The following is a 16,629-nucleotide window of genomic DNA, read 5'->3' as shown; positions in this document are numbered from 1 at the left end:
TACAAACAACCTACAACCCGGTTCAGGATAATCTTCCTTTAGTCAGATTCGTATTCCTTGTGGAATCGAATGTCCATCCTATAAACAAGTCTGCTGTTCTAGCTCTCTTCAGGATGATGAGTGTTTTGGAACACACACCAATTCACGTCTTTGGTCGGTCACCTGTTACATACCTACAACCCGGTATCCTTGGTGTTCCTTCCTGATTTTTGTTACCCTCATACCGGTAACACCTCATTGTTCTTGTGCTTCCCTAGTGGAACTTCTTTTTGATTCTCCCCAAGAGTCAGCTTGTGTCTCTCCAATGGATTTATTTTCCTTTGGAATTCTTTTCCCCAGTGTGAGTCCTTCACTCCCCAGTGAGGCCTACAGTCTGTTTTCTGTTATCTTCTAATCAGAGTCGTGTCTTGTTCACGTTATGTCAGTGTTGTTTATCCCCAACTAAAGTCTTGTCAGAGTCTCTGTTCCTGGTGAGCGTATTACTCCGATGGATCGTCTTTTCCTCTGTGTGAATCATATTCCCCACAGAATTTGTGTCTTCTGCATGCATACATTTGCATCATGAGGTCTTTTAGGGACCAAAATTTGTCTCATTACTGTTATTTAAGCCCATTCTACCGCGTCGAGATGAAGATTTCTAAACTTCACTTCTCCGGCTAGCATGACCTTAAATAGGGGCATCTGTAAGACCCCAATTTTGGCCCTAAGATCCCTCATGGCCCATATCATCTCATATCATAGCCTCAAGGATCATTGCATGCCTTTGCTTCCCTCCTAGTGGATAGGTTGCCTTGTGTGTATGGTTCTTGATCACCAAGCATGTTTTGCATTTGTATATTATTGCTTTTCATATGTTTATCATCCAAAAAGTACAAAAATATTGTCAGTCTAACCTTGTTGCTTGCAGTTGAAGCAATTATCAGCAATTAGGTCAAAGACAGTCAACAGTCAGTCAAAGCAATGGATGGTGGCCATTCTTGCAGAATTTGGGCACCATGATCAATAATCAAGAGTTCATACAACTTGGGACATCATTGGAAATCAAGGTCTCAAGGGATTAGGGTTTGAAATTCATCAGAAGTGGTTCAATCATGCAAAACCCTAGAAAAGTCAACAGAAAGTCAAACTTGGTCAACTGGCCATTTAATCAGTGATTTGATGGATGGAATTGATTTGAAGGAGTTCATTCATGCTTATATAAGCCTCATATGTCATGTCCAACCTCATCATGGAAGAATTTGAAGCCAGATCAAAAATTTCCAAAAATGGAAACTGGGCCTGTAATTTTAACTGCCAAAAATGGAAACTTCTTGATCCTCAACTTACATCATGATAAAAGCTTCAAATGAATTTTTGCCCAACATGAAAGTTGAAGATCTTGTTCTCCCATTTCCAAAAAGTCCAAGAACTCTCAATTCCCATGTGTGGTTGGCTAGTTATGATCGAATCGATTTCAGAAAATCTTGAACTTCAAAAGGCCATATCTCTCAAACCGTTTGACCAATTTTGGTGGGGTTTTTTCCTACAAGTCACATTTGATCCCCTCTTTCCAAAAATATAAATTTCATGAGCCAAAACTTCACCAATCAAAATGGCATTTTTTGACTTTTCTCATTTAAATGCAAGTTTGACCAATGTTTGACTTTTTGATATAAACATTTTTCCAACATTTGGCCAATTGGAACAGCTCAGAAATATCATTTAAAACATGTTTGCCAAGTCAAATTATGCATTACATGAGGCCATTGCTTGTTTGCTTGAATTGTAAGAAAAGTACAAGTTTCACCCATGCTATCCATACTTGCATTTTAGCCATGCATTGTACTTCATCAAAAACAGAACTTTAGAAGCACATTTGCTGTCATTATGAACACATCTTAGCAGCCTAAAACCACAGAAAAGAGGCCATGCTTGCTTACTTGAAATTGGGGAGAAAAGGACAAATGCTACCACATCTTGCAACCATACCTTGTACTGTCCAGCAAACCTTATGCAAATTTTTCTGTCCTTTTGAACACAAATACTGCAGCCAACATAGCAATAGAAAAACCAACTCACTGATGCAAAAAAGGGGGACTCTCTCTCATTTGGGAAGGATAGCAAAATTCCATCAAAAAACACAAACACACCTTGCTTGGCATTTTCCAAAAATCTGTCAAAAAAAACCTCCAAAGGACCAAACATTCCCTTGCCAAAAACAACATCAACACAACATCTTGGGCTCATTTCAACATTGTTTTTCCACCTGTAGAAGCCCTTTGCCCGACTGTTTTTCCAAAGTGACAGCCATAGCAGAAGATATTTGAAGCCGTTCCAAGCTGTTTCAAGGCAAATTATCTTCAGCATTCATCATTGCAAGCTTGGAGCTCCACCTGTTTCAAGCATTTACCACAAAAAAACAACAGCACCACGACTGTTCTTCAACTTAGGTGAGTTTTTCGACTCTCACCTTTTCCAAAACCATATTATGCATTATGTAGATCCATCCACGCTGGTTGTGTTGTGCTTTGAATCAATAAAAATGGTGGTGTATTTTGAAAGATATGATGACATGAAGTTTGATGCCTAAATATGTTTGTGTTTAATTCTTCCACAATAAGTTGATTTAGTGAATATGAAGGTTGGATTATGGATGTGTGTATTTAAATAAACATTTTGGTGTTTTTGTTTTTGAATTTGGAGAAAAAAAATTTTTTGACTTGGATTTGTAGTGATGAACACATTGTTACTGTAAGTTTTTTCTTCTGCAATATGAATGCTGGGCTGCTACTGTAATGTTTTTTCTGCAATTTCTTTTTACTGTCTTTTTACTGTAGCTAAGCCATTAAATAAATGCCAAAAGGCCTGGGGCGAAGGGGATTCGAACCCCAGACCTTTGCTTCAAATACCAAGTGTTTTACCACTGGGGCGCAATGCCAATTCATTTATTTAACGCCTTCTAAAATATATATTAAAGGAGCGCTGCCTTTGGTTGACTGGGGGCGTTGACCCCACCCTTTAATGAAACGCTGAGTTTCATACTCAGCGGAGGGTACATCAGTCTTTTGCTTTTTTCTTTTTTTTCAATTAATCCTCTCATAATCATTTAACTCATTTTATTTGGCAATATTTATTTCATTTAATTACACAAACTTTGAAAAATCATAAGTTCCTCATTTTAACTCCAAATTCATTGGGAATTTTTGCATCATGTCCATCTTAATCTCTAGTTTTTTGTCATATATTTTCCAGAATTTTTGCATGTTCGAATTTTAAATGGCCTTAGGGTTTGTGACATGTGACCAATTTTTGTACATCTTGCCAAAACATTTGTGAAATGGTGATACTTTATCCAATGGCTCCCAAATGTTTTGTGCTTAAACTAGACACACTCATGTTGATTTTGGTGTAAAGTTTGTGAATTTATCATTGCTGGTTTGTGAGATGTGATTTTTTGAATTAGGGTGTGACAATTTGTGTCACACCATTGATGCCCAACTTCATGAATTTCATTACCATGCTTCTTGACCTCCAATTGATCTGATTTTTTGCATGAACCTACTCTTGTATGTCTAGTTTACATGTGAATTTTCTTGGAATTATTTGAGCCATTTCCTAATTGTTTGAGATTTTTCTCCCCTGTCTAGTCAAATGTTGACTTTGTGTGACACATCTTGCCATTCCATTTGTGAAATTCTCATACTTTATTGGATGATCATGAAATTTTACGTGTGCATACTAGACATCTTAAGCTTTGCATTGGTGTTGATCCCACCCACTTCTCATCTGTTTCCATTTAGTTATGATTTTTTGAAGTTGATACATGTATGTTTGACTTCTTTGTGCATGCTTGAAATTGTTCTGACTTCCTGATTTTAATTGACCATCTTCCCCTGATCCAATTGAGCTGAAATTTTGTATGCATGTCATTATATGGATTATGATTGATCATGAATTATTTGATGATTTTTGGAATTGATTATGATTGGTTTTGAGCTAAGTCTTGCTGTTGACTTCTATGAGCTTTCATTTACCATGCTTTGACTTCTTTTGCTTATGAAATCATGATGATGAATGATATGAATGTGGGACCAATTGAGTTTGCTTCTTGATTGTTTAAACTTGATTTTGATTGGATATCCCTTGCTGTTTTGACTTTATCATCCTCTTTTGACCCTAGGCTTGTCCTAGTGGTCCTGTGGCTTATGTTTGAGTTCCTTGTTTTCAGGTTAAGCAAATGCTTCAAAGAGAACAATACAAAATTGATTGAGCTTGATTGTTTATCATGAGCTAACCTCTTTGTTTTGTAGGTTGCTTGGCTCATATGCCTTGAGACTTGTGCATTGCACATTTGTCTGTTTGTTTTGACTATTGATTCCTACTTCCTTTTGCTTTAACTTTTGAATTGTGTACTGATTCTGTTTGACTATTTCAGGTACCTTTAGTTGCTTAGTTCTTTGAATTTGCTTTGCTTTGCTTTAATAGCAATTTGCTTTGAGGTATAATCCCTTTTTCTTCATGTAGTCTGGAAGACCTGGCCTGTTACTTGGCCAGGCAACTGTCTGAAGTCCTCCTTAAGAGGCAATGCTTGTGTGTGTTTACTTTTGTCCCTAAGCAGGAAAAGTCCTTTAAATAAGGCAATTGGTAGATCAAAGAGATAAGCAACCTATCTCCTACTATTCTGTGAGTCTTCTCCTTGCTCCCATTACATGGTTGTAGCATCGAGATCCAAACCCAAGATCTATCGAGTCAATAATCTGTGGAAAGAGTTCCTACTTTCTGAACTCCCACACCTTCTGATATTCAAATGCTCTCTCTGACCAGAGATAAGAGCAATGAGGCACACCCCTCATATCCTTTCATCTGCTTCACCTTAGCCCCTCAATGGCAAGGTTAAGAGCACTTGTGACCCTATTCCAGTTGGCTTCAATGCCTAACCCTTTTGTATGAGCCTCCTTGTTTGGTGATAGTGTGTGCTGAATGCTTTCATTGATTGATTGTTGTTTTATATACACATGTTTGCTTGTATGCTCTATGCATTTACCATCATTTATTGCTCATTGATGCATAATCATCTCATTTGTCTTTGTGACATTATCATTATTGTTTACCCATTGAGGACAATTGTAAGACCATCCATTGGCCATTGCTCCTATGATATGGAAGTGAGTATGAGACCATTACCTTGGCCACTCATCTTATCTTTGCTTGATGCACTTGTTTGATTGTATGTGAGGATGCAATTGTAAGTCCCTGCAAGTTGGCATTTGTATTCCTAGGACCATACTGTGGATGTTAGAGTAAGCCCAGACAGATTGGCATCTGACATCCATGTTTTGCATTTGTTTGATTGTATGTGAGGATGCAATTGTAAGTCCCTGCAAGTTGGCATTTGCTTTCCTATGATCATATGTTGGATATTGGTATAAGTCCAGACAGATTGGCATCCGGTATCCAAGTTTCATTTTGTTTTAGGAGATTAGTATAAGTCCATTGAGTGGCCTCTGATATCCAGTTTTGTTTTAGGATCGCGGTATAAATCCATTGAGTGGTATCCGGTGTCCGCTTTTTGCTTTTTGTTTGTGAGATTGGAGTAAGACCATTGAGTGGCATCCGGTATCACCTGTTTGTTTACATTATTATTACCTATTGCTTATTCCAAAGGACACACTTGAATCATCTCCCATATGATTTCAAGAAGTGAACCTTCTAAGAAGTTTTACAATCCATATCCATCCATTCATCCTCATTATGTCCTAAACCTTTTCACACTTCAATTTTCAAACTTGACATAGATATTGTGCAAACTTCTTCATGTTTTCCAAACTAAAAACCTGGACCCAAGTCCTTGACTTTTTCAAACTCCATTTTCACAATACTTCTTACAAATCAATCTTAATCATACTTTGACTTCACTTTCATAATCACAATCAATTAACTTCACTCATTCACTTGTTTTGGCTTTGTCCATTGTTAATCTTTTCATGCATTAGCCATAGGTTTCAATTATCATTGCGGTTGATGTAAATCTTGCCTATCCTTAGTGAGTCGACAGTAAGACTTCCGTACTAAAAACAGGGTTAACCCCTCCAGTACGTCGAAGCTATCCTCGCATGGTGGATGTTGGTTTTGGTCGAGTTTTCTCCCATTGATAATGAAAAGCCTCAGTGCTATTGTTTAAAATTGAATCCATCAACCTTTTTGAAATCTTTTAGCCGAACTACGGCGTTTTGATCCTTACCTTTGATGGAAGGTACGTAGGCAGCGGGTTCATCCGTTCAAACCCAATAATAAAATTGTATATTCTTTTCTCATCATCCCAATCATGTTTGCACAATACTTATGTCATAACAAATAACAATTTAGTACAACAAGTGTGAAAAGGGCTCCCTAGGAGTACCTAGGACGTAGTGGGTGCCTAACACCTTCCCATTGCGTAATTTACCCCTTACCCAGACTCTCTGATCCTTTTATTAGTTTTCTACGTGTAAAACTTCTTAGGCTTTTGTTCGCTTTTTAGCCAGTCCTTTGGATAAATAAAAGTGCGGTGGCGACTCGAAAATCATTGTATGCTTTGCTTATGGTTTAATCGATAAATCATATAGCGACGAATACACCGCTACAACTACATTACATGTAAAGTTGTTCAACAACCAAAAGAAAACATAGTAAAACATCCCATCCCGATGTTACATCTACCAGAGCATGACCCACTAAGGACTACACTAGACTCCCAGGACTAGCTTCTATTCAATCACTGCTCGTTACCTGAAAACATAGTTGTAGGGGTGAGTTCCTCAATCAATATAATGAATATTATAAAACATCATGTTATGTTAAGTGATTTAACACACTTCATCACCCTAATCAAAACACACATTCAGGAACAGCCATATCAACTCAACATCATACATTATAACAACACAACCATCCCAACACAAATACACGTGTAATATTGGAATACATCCATTCATATTACACGCCATACATATATTATGCAATGAGACTCCATGCATGCGGTACCGACTATTTTGTGAACATATAGTTCAACCTCACCGTCCAAATCCAGGCACGGCTACCAAGCTCACTAGTCCCACTCATTTGAGACATAGTGACTCACTCACTAATTCCTCACCATGGAATTAGCTACCACCCCAAATGGGCCATGCTATGCACGCTAATCACCTAGCATGCAAACATCAACAACAACAATCAAAATGATTTACTCACTAATTCCTCACCATGGGAATTAGCTACCACCCCAAATGGGCCACAATATGCATGCTAATCACCTAGCAATGCAACATCAACAACAATTCAAGAATAGACACATGCTCACACTCTAAGCCATAAAATAGTCTATTCACAAACGCATACATTCACATCATCATGTATACCATCACATATCATCAACGAAAGCATATCATATCATGCCACATAATCAATCATAGTATTAGCACACTCTACTAATACCTATACTATTCAAAACAACGGGAAATGATCCCTACAACATCATACCTCAGCTAAGTACATCACTCAGCCTAAACAACCAAAAACTGCACAACAACAGTTCAGAAAAATCACAAATCTGCCCATACGCGTATTGCCTATGCCCATACGCGTATTGCCCAAATCTGACCAAGTCCATACGCGTAATGCCCACTCTCATACGCGTATTGCTCACGCTTGACCATTTCCATACGCGTATTGCCCACTCTCATACGCGTATGCTACGCGTACTACATCCCCATACGCGTACCAACAGAGACAATTTCACGTTCAAAACATCATTTTTTTCACTCATACGCGTAAGACCTCATCCATACGCGTACCAGCCATCTCATACGCGTATTGCCTAGTGCCATACGCGTATGACCAGAAACCAGAATTTCCAGATCTGCAATGGCTTCTCCTGCTACGAGATCTATCCAATTCAACCTTCCACAGTCCAAATTTTACACACAATTCATTCATCTCGTCTAACACGAATCATACACTTTCGATTTCACAAATTTCTAACCTTTCTGCCTCTAATCCCTACGAATTTCTTCAATTTTAATCCCAATTTCGTTCATCCCAAAAGTTCACAAATTCATCATACATCATTCAATCAGAGGCAAATCAATGGTTTCTCACTACCCATCACATATTATCCCATAATACCCATTAAGCGATGATAAACCCCCCTTACCTGAGTAAATCCGGCAATTCCGTTAGCTTCAAGCCTTTCCTCTTCTCTTGCTCTGCCTCTTGCCCTTTCTCTCTTTCAGCCGCTTCTCTGTTCCTTTTCACGTGAAAACCCTTTTCCAAAAATTGGGACTTTTTATTATTCCAACTTATATACTCCAATAAATAATTATTCCAATAATAATTATAATCCAATAATATTAATCCAATTATTTAATTAAATTAATAAATATATTATTAACTCAATTTAAATAATTATCTTATTTTATCGGGGTGTTACAGCTAAGCACGCAACTTAGGCTAGCTAGAGAAGAAGGTCCAACTATAACTGGATTTGCGCTTTATGGATATGAAGGGCTAAGTACAAAACCTAGGCTTAATGGAGAAAAAAGGACAAACGCAACTGGTTTTGGGCTTTATGGATACGAAAGGGGATAAGCACGCAGCTTAGGCTTTATGGATAAGAAGGGTTAAGCATGCAACTTAGGCTTGATGGATAAGAAGGGATAAGCACGCAAATTAGGATTGATGGATATGAAAGGGGATAAGTACGGAGTTTAGGCTTAATGGAGAAGCAGGGTTAAACACGAAGCTTAGGCTTAATAGGAATGGAGGGCCAAATACACGGGATTTGGGCTTTGCTGGGAAAATGGGCTAAACACAAGGCTTAGGCTCTACTAGGGAGGATGAGGTAAATATAAAGTTTAGGCTCTACGGGGGATGAAGGGATAAACATGAAATGTTAGGCTTTAAGTTGGGGAGGAAAGGACAAATGCAATAGGATTTGAGCTTTTACTGGATATGAAGGGCTAAGCACACAACTTAGGCTTTGTTGGAGAAAAAGGGATAAACCTGAAACTTTAGGCTTTATGGATTGGTCAAATAGAAGTTTGGGTTCCTGAATAGGGAGGGGCCAAATCTGACATTTGATCTTTATGTGAAAGAGGGGGCCAAATCTAGTGGCATTTGGGCTTTATGTTGGAGAATGGCTAAATCTGACAATATTTGGGCTTGATGGGTATGTATGGCTAAACGCGAAGTTTAGGCTTTTGTTGAGAGTTGTCCAAACGACAGTTTAGGCTTTAAGGGTCGAGGAGGATAAACAACAAGTTTAGGCTTCTACTGGAGGAAGAGGTATTGATCAAACAAATAATTCAGACTTTGAGGGCTAAATAAAAAGTTTAGGCTTTGGGCTGGAGAATTGGCCAAATATAAAGTTTTGGGCTTAGAGGGCTAAACAAAAAGTTTAGGCTTACTAGAGAGTTGTCCAAACATAACATTTGAGCTTGTGGTTAAACAATGATTTAGGTTTAATGAGAAAATATGGGGCTAAATAACAAGGTTTAGGCTTTAAAGAGGACAATGGGGGCTAAACACACAGTCTAGGCTTACTTGGGAATTTGGGGCTAAACAACAAGGTTTAGGCTTCCTGGGGAAGATGGCTAAACACAAAGCTTGGTCTTGATGAGAACATCATAACTAAACAACGGTTTAGGCTTTAACAAGACAGAGGCCAAACAGAATTTAGGGCTTGAAAAGATACATGGGGACTAAACAACAAGGTTTAGGCTTTCAGGGAAGAGTGGCTAAACGACATTTTAGGTTTACTGAGGGGATATAAGGGGATAAATGATAAGGTTTAGGATTTTAAAGAGGACACGGTTAAACAACGGTTTACGCTTCAAAGATAACAATGGCTAAACAACCAGTTTAGGCTTGGATGGAAAAGGGGTTACACAATAGTTTAGGCTTTAAACAAAGTAGTGGCCAAATGGGATTTAGGCTTAAACAATACGTAGAAAGGTATAAACACAGTTTATGTTTAGTGGAGCATGGGCTAAATGGACGTTTAGGCTTAAACATGGTAGTGACCAAACGGAATTTGGGCTTGAAGAAAAGGAGGTTAAACGAAAGTTTAGGCTTGAACAAAGGTAGTGGCCAAACGAGATTTGGGCTTGACAGAGAGTGTGGCTAAAAAATGGTTTTGGCTTGGATGGGAGAGTCGCTAAATAATTGTTTAGGCTTAATGAGAGGATATAAGGGGCTAAACAACAAGGTTTAGGCTTGGGGAAAAAGAGGCTAAACGAAATTTTAGGCTTAAACCAAGTAGTGGCCAAATGAGATTTGGGCTTGAAAGAGAGTATGGATAAAGAACGGTTTAGACTTGGAGAAAATAGAGGCTAAACAAAAATTTAGGCTTTGGCAGGTTTGTTGAAAGGTTTTATAAGAGTCCTAAGTACAACTGAGCTTTTACGAGGAGGCCAACGGGGTTGGGCTTTGGAGAAGTGCCAACGGAATTGGGCTTCGAAGAGGTGCTAACGGAATTGGGTTTTATGGTGTACCAAATAAGGTTGGGTTTTAAAGAGAGACCAAGCAAAGTCAGGCTTTATCCGGAGGTGGCCAAATAAGATTTGGGCTTTAACGAGAGGCCGAGCAAGGTTGGGCTTCAAGGATGTGCCAAGAGAGTTTGGGATTGAGAGGGGGCCAAGCAAGTTGGGCTTAATAGATGTGCAAAAAGGGTTTGGGCTTCATGGAGAGAGGCCGATCAAAGTCGGGCTTTATCAGGAAGTGGCCAAACAGGGTGTGGGCTTTACGAAGAGGCCAAGCAAGGTTGGGCTTTATCAGGGGGGCCAAATGAAATTGGGCTTTCTAGAGGGGCCGAGCGAGGTTGGACTTCAAGGATGTGCCAAGAGAGTTTGGGTTTGATTCTTGTTAGAGAGAGCTTCATATTATGCCAGATGATATGCATGAGTGGAATGATATGAATAATGCATGACAGTTTATGCAATGGTCTTAAGGGTCCACGGATCCGCTGTCGCGCACGGGTCAAAACGAGTATTTTTCAAAAACGTAGTACGAAGAAAATTTTAACTCGGATATCGTTCTCACAAGGATTCTTGATTATTATTATCCAAAGGTAAATCGAATTAAGAGGGGGTTGTTTGGTTTAGTGTTCGATTAAGAAAAAGTGATTATTAAAAGCAATTCTTGAAATAAGCTGTTATGAAATAATTGATTATGAAATAATTCAATCTATTGATTCAGTTCCTACTATCATCGATTAATATAATTTTAATACCCTAAGCGGATTGTCTATTCCTATTTGGATACAAACTCAATGACAAGCGCGGTGAAGTTTGTGAGATGTATGATCCTATTGTTCGAATTAAGCAAACGGGATAAGTTTTCATGGATTAAGCAAACATGATTGATCAGACACAAAAGCGAATTAAGCAAACGTGACGTGCCTATGTTAGGATCATACAATCAACCAAATTGAATCAATATATTTCATGCAATCGAATTAAGCATACAAGAACACAAAATATCATTAAAAGGAATTAAACTAAAATTAACATTATAATAATCTCAAGTTTTGGAACCTGAATTACGGCAGATCGAATCAGAGGGATTAGTTCTCCATGGAATTCGTACGAGCTTTCAAATTTTCGTGAATAGTGATACTGTGTACTGTTTTCGGCTGCTTAGGTTATAGTAAAAGTAGAATAAACCTAATTTGATCAAAACATAACCCATGCCCAAACTAAATAACCCAACACAAAATATAAATCTAGTGTTGAAGGATTCAACGGATTTTTCAATCATGCTACAGTCCAAATTAGCTTCTGACTTCTTCATTAAAGTCGTAGCTCTCTCTCTTAGCTTTCAAACGACTGGTAGCACGCCTCGATCCGATACTCCTAGCTCCAGTTATGAATTTATTCGTGCAGACTGCTGATGCTGAAAATAAACTGTGAAAAACAAATAAGTGTAAAAATAAGATAAATTATAAAAACACATTAAAAGGGAAAAATAACCAAACTAAAACATGGAAATGTATAAGTATAAATATAGAAGAATGTGCATCAAAATGCACTAATCAAATTCCCCCACACTTGAACTTTTGCACTCCGAGCAAAATTTAAAATAAATCAAAGAAAACACAAACACATCATTAGTTACTCATCCTAGGCTACAAGTCTTCTTCGGTTAAGTTTGCATCGATAGGTACTAATCTTGCACACTAAGGATATCGTAGGAACACTAATCCACAATTTTGCAGTCATAAACCTCCTGAATACACAAATCAACTCGAATCATGTTATTATGTTAAAGCCTAACTTACTCATCCTTCTTTTTGCTCTTTTTCATTCAGGGGCAATCACATTAAGCTCGTTATCTCCACACATCCATAGCAAGGCGACCGGTTAGTGACTCTGATCCTTTTTGCACGGGATTCTAGTACTTACGTGGCATAACCCTTTGCTTACTCAGTTGTAGTTGCGGGGGATCGGACCGTAATCCGCCCTACCAAGTTCAGCACCAGAAACCGCTGAACCAATTGACAACGAGTCTTATTTTCAAAAAAAAATTGAAGGTTCTACATCCGTTGGGTTAAGTGATCGGGTGAGGGTCACCAAACTTAGAAGGTGCATTCCCTTTTCTTTCTCTTTTTTTTTCTTTTTCGGAACACTCACTTATATTCATCGACTTCCCTGCGTAGAGTGTGTGTGAGATGATGCTGACTACTGAAATAAAGTACTCAAGAGTTGTCAGAGAATGAGAATTTAAGGCTAAAACATAATAAGAATTCGAATCAATTTTCATATGCAGGAGACTCACGGTGTTAAGACGATACCGATCTTGTGAATTTTTCCCAAGTCTCCACAAACTAATCTCAAATTAGTCAATCTATAGCCTAAAACTTTCAAGAAGATGCATTTTTTATGACTGAAAACAAACAAAACACTAACAAAAATAAGGAAAACAAACTAAGCAAATGATTTCCCTCCCCCACACTTAAAATAAGCATTGCCCTCAATGAAAAGACATTACTAATAAAGTAGAGAGAAGGAAAGAAAGACTCCCTGATCAAGTTGCAGGGTAGTTAGGTGCTTCCAAAGAAAGCTCCTCTATGCTGACATCTTCAGTCATTGAACTTTCATGGAATAGCTTCAAGTGCTGCCCATTGACTTTGAAAGTCTTGTTAGAACCTGCACTTTTTATTTTTACTGCATCTTAAGGGAAAACATTAGTAATAACAAAAGGGTCAATCCATTTGGATCGAAGTTTCCCAGCCATAAGCTTAAGGCGGGAGTTAAACAGTAAAACCTGTTGGCCCACAGAAAATTCCTTCCTAGAAATCATTTTATCATGGAAGTGCTTAGTTTTCTCTTTATAAATCCTAGAGCTTTCATAAGCCTCTAGTCTAAGCTCTTCCAGCTGTTGTAATTGGAGTTTTCTTTCAATACCTGCTTGTTGCATCTCTAAATTACAACTTTTCATCGCCCAATAAGCATGGTGTTCTATCTCAACAGGAAGATGACATGCCTTACCAAAAACAAGTCGATAAGGAGACATCCCAATGGGTGTCTTGAAAGCTGTTCTTTGGGCCCAAAGTGCATCTTCTAGACGACGGCTTCAGTCCTTCTTGTTTGGCTGCACCATTTTCTCTAAAACCTGTTTGATCTCCCTGTTTGAGATCTCAACTTGCCCATTAGTTTGTGGGTGATATGCAGTAGAGACTCTGTGCAACTCCATACTTCTGGAGCAAAGCTTCCATGGTGCGGTTACAGAAATGAGTGCCTTGGTCACTTATGATAGCTCGTGGTATTCCAAACCTGCAAAAGATATTAGACCTGACAAAATCTGCAACAACTCTAGAATCATTAGTCCTAGTGGGGATAGCTTCCACCCACTTTGAAACATAATCAACAGCAAGCAAAATGTAAAGGAAACCAAATGATACAGGAAAGGGACCCATGAAGTCGATTCCCCATACATCAAATACCTCACAGAAAAGCATAGACTGCTAAGGCATTTCACTCTTGCGAGTGATGTTCGTACCTGCTATCTGACACTCTTTACAAGTGCGGTAAGTATCATAAGCATCCTTAAAAACAATTGGCCAATAGAAACCTGAATCAAGGACTTTTCTTGCAGTCCTTTGCGGACCAAAGTGTTCGCCGACTTGAGATGCATGAGAAAATTTCAAAATGGATTCAATCTCATAGTTGGGGACACATCTCCTAATTACCTGATCACTACCAAACTTCCAAAGATATGGATCATCCCAAACATAATATTTGGCATCACTCTTGAGTTTGTGAATCTGTGATCTAGATGCACCTGTAGGAAAAACACCAGCAACAAGAAAATTAACAATGTCAGCAAACCAAGGTGTAATCCCATGCAAAAGAAAAAGATGTTCATCAGGAAAGTCATTCTGAATAGAAAAAGGATCTGCATCTCTATCTATCCTGCTCAAGTGGTCAGCCACTAAGTTCTCAACTCCACTTTTGTCTTTAATCTCTACATTAAATTCTTGGAGCAACAACATCCACCAAATCAATCTCGGTTTTGCATTCGGCTTCTTCAACAAGTACCTTAATGCTGCATGGTCAGTAAAAACAACAACCTTGGAACCTAGCAAATATGATCTGAATTTATCAAGAGCAAAAACAATAGCTAGCAGTTCTTTTTCAGTGGTAGTGTAATTTGACTGTGCAGAATCTAAAGTTCTAGAAGCATAGTAAACAACATGGCCAGCCATGTCAACCCTTTGTGCAAGGACAACCCCAACAGCATAATTAGACGCACCATACATAATCTCAAAAGGGAGGGTCCAGTCCGGTGGCTGGATTATGGGAGCGGAGGTCAATGCTTTCTTCAAGAAGTCAAACACTTGTTTGCATTTGTCATCAAAGTTCAAAGTGACATCATTCTTCAACAAGTTTGACAACAGAAGAGCTATCTTGCTAAAATCCTTGATGAAACGCCTGTAAAAACCTGCATGACCAAGAATAGAACGAATCTCGCGAACGCAAGAAGGGTAAGGCAGTGTAGAAATCACATCTATTTTAGCAGGGTCAACAGAAATTCCTTTTTCTGAAATTATGTGACCCAATACAATTCCCTGATCAACCATAAAGTGGCATTTTTCATAATTTAAAACGAGATCAGTTTCGATGCATCTTTCTAAAATCAAGCTTAAACTGCTCAGCAGGCATCAAAAGAGGAACCATAGACAGTGAAATCGTCCATAAAGACTTCCATGTAATTTTCAATGAAATCAGAAAAAATGCTAATCATGCATCGCTGGAAAGTGCCAAGAGCATTGCAAAGACCAAAAGGCATTCTCCTGTAAGCAAAAGTGTCGCATCACGCGAAAAACCGGCGGGAAAACAAGAACAACAGAGCCGCCACCGTGCGTTATTTATCCCAAAAGAGGGAAAGGAAACGCTCAGAGTAAACCTGGAAAAGACATGGTCTCGCGACCAGAGAGAATGGGATCGGGAGTCGGTTATGCGAAGGGAAGGTATTAGCACCCCTACGCATCCGTCGTACTCGACGGGATCCACGCACAATAGGAAGGAAAATGGTTGCTAAACACTGCTCAAACACACACACACACTGGCTGAAAGAGACACAAGAAAACAGACTGAAACTGACTCGGCAGGATATCGCATCCTGGGCCTACTTAGTCTATCAGGCATAGACATCAGAGTCGAAGTAGTTCGGACTGGGGAAACGACACATGCTCGCTAGGATATCGCATCCATTGCATACGTATCTCCTTTGGACGAAGGAGAATCAGAGCATTCGTAGCTCGGCTGACACGCACACAAACAGACATAGGCAAAGGCAAACGTGGAGCCCGAATGCCAATCACTGGACTTACATCAGCATCCGAACCAAAACACACACAAAGAGGCAAACGTGGAGCCTGAATGCCAATCACTGGACTTACATCAGCATCCGAACCAACAAACCCACACTGGAACCCGAATGCCACTCGATGGACTTACGTCAGCTTCCAAGCACACAACTAGACAAAACAAAGACACAGGCGCCCGGAGAGATCAGCTCATCTCCTGCCTACGTACCTCATCTGGTATGAGGATCAGGGCGACGTAGTTCCCCTACGGAGGGATACAGGACTAGCCTAACCAGATAACAGAGGGAGACACAACACTAGGGAGACTACGACTCGAGCCTAGATGTTATCATGCAAATCGTCCCTAAGTTAAGGTTTCTAGCTAACTGGCACAGGGAGCCAGCCTATCCTAGTCATGACTTGCACAGGAAGCAAGCCACACACACACTTGACTTGCACAGGAAGCAAGCCAAGCAAAACCTAACTTGCACAGGAAGCAAGTCTAAACTAACCCTAACTTGCACAGGAAGCAAGTCAAACAAACATACAAGCACAGATAGCACACACTATACACAAGCAAGTGGCTCAAACAAGGGTTAGGTTTTAGTCGAGGGGTCATATCAACCTCAACAAACAAACCTCTGGAACTGGGTGAATGTGCTCTTAACCTTGCCATTGAGGGGCTAAGGTGAAGCAGATGAAAGGTGAGTGAAGATAAGACTTCACAGCTCTTATCCCTGGCCTGGGAGAGCTTAAGACAAGAATGTGTGGGTTCAGAAAGTGGGAACCCTTCTACACATTTAAAA

The sequence above is a fragment of the Lathyrus oleraceus genome, chromosome 5 (assembly GCF_024323335.1).
Source record: "Lathyrus oleraceus cultivar Zhongwan6 chromosome 5, CAAS_Psat_ZW6_1.0, whole genome shotgun sequence".
Lineage (NCBI taxonomy): Eukaryota > Viridiplantae > Streptophyta > Magnoliopsida > Fabales > Fabaceae > Lathyrus > Lathyrus oleraceus.
This window is presented reverse-complemented; position numbering follows the sequence as displayed.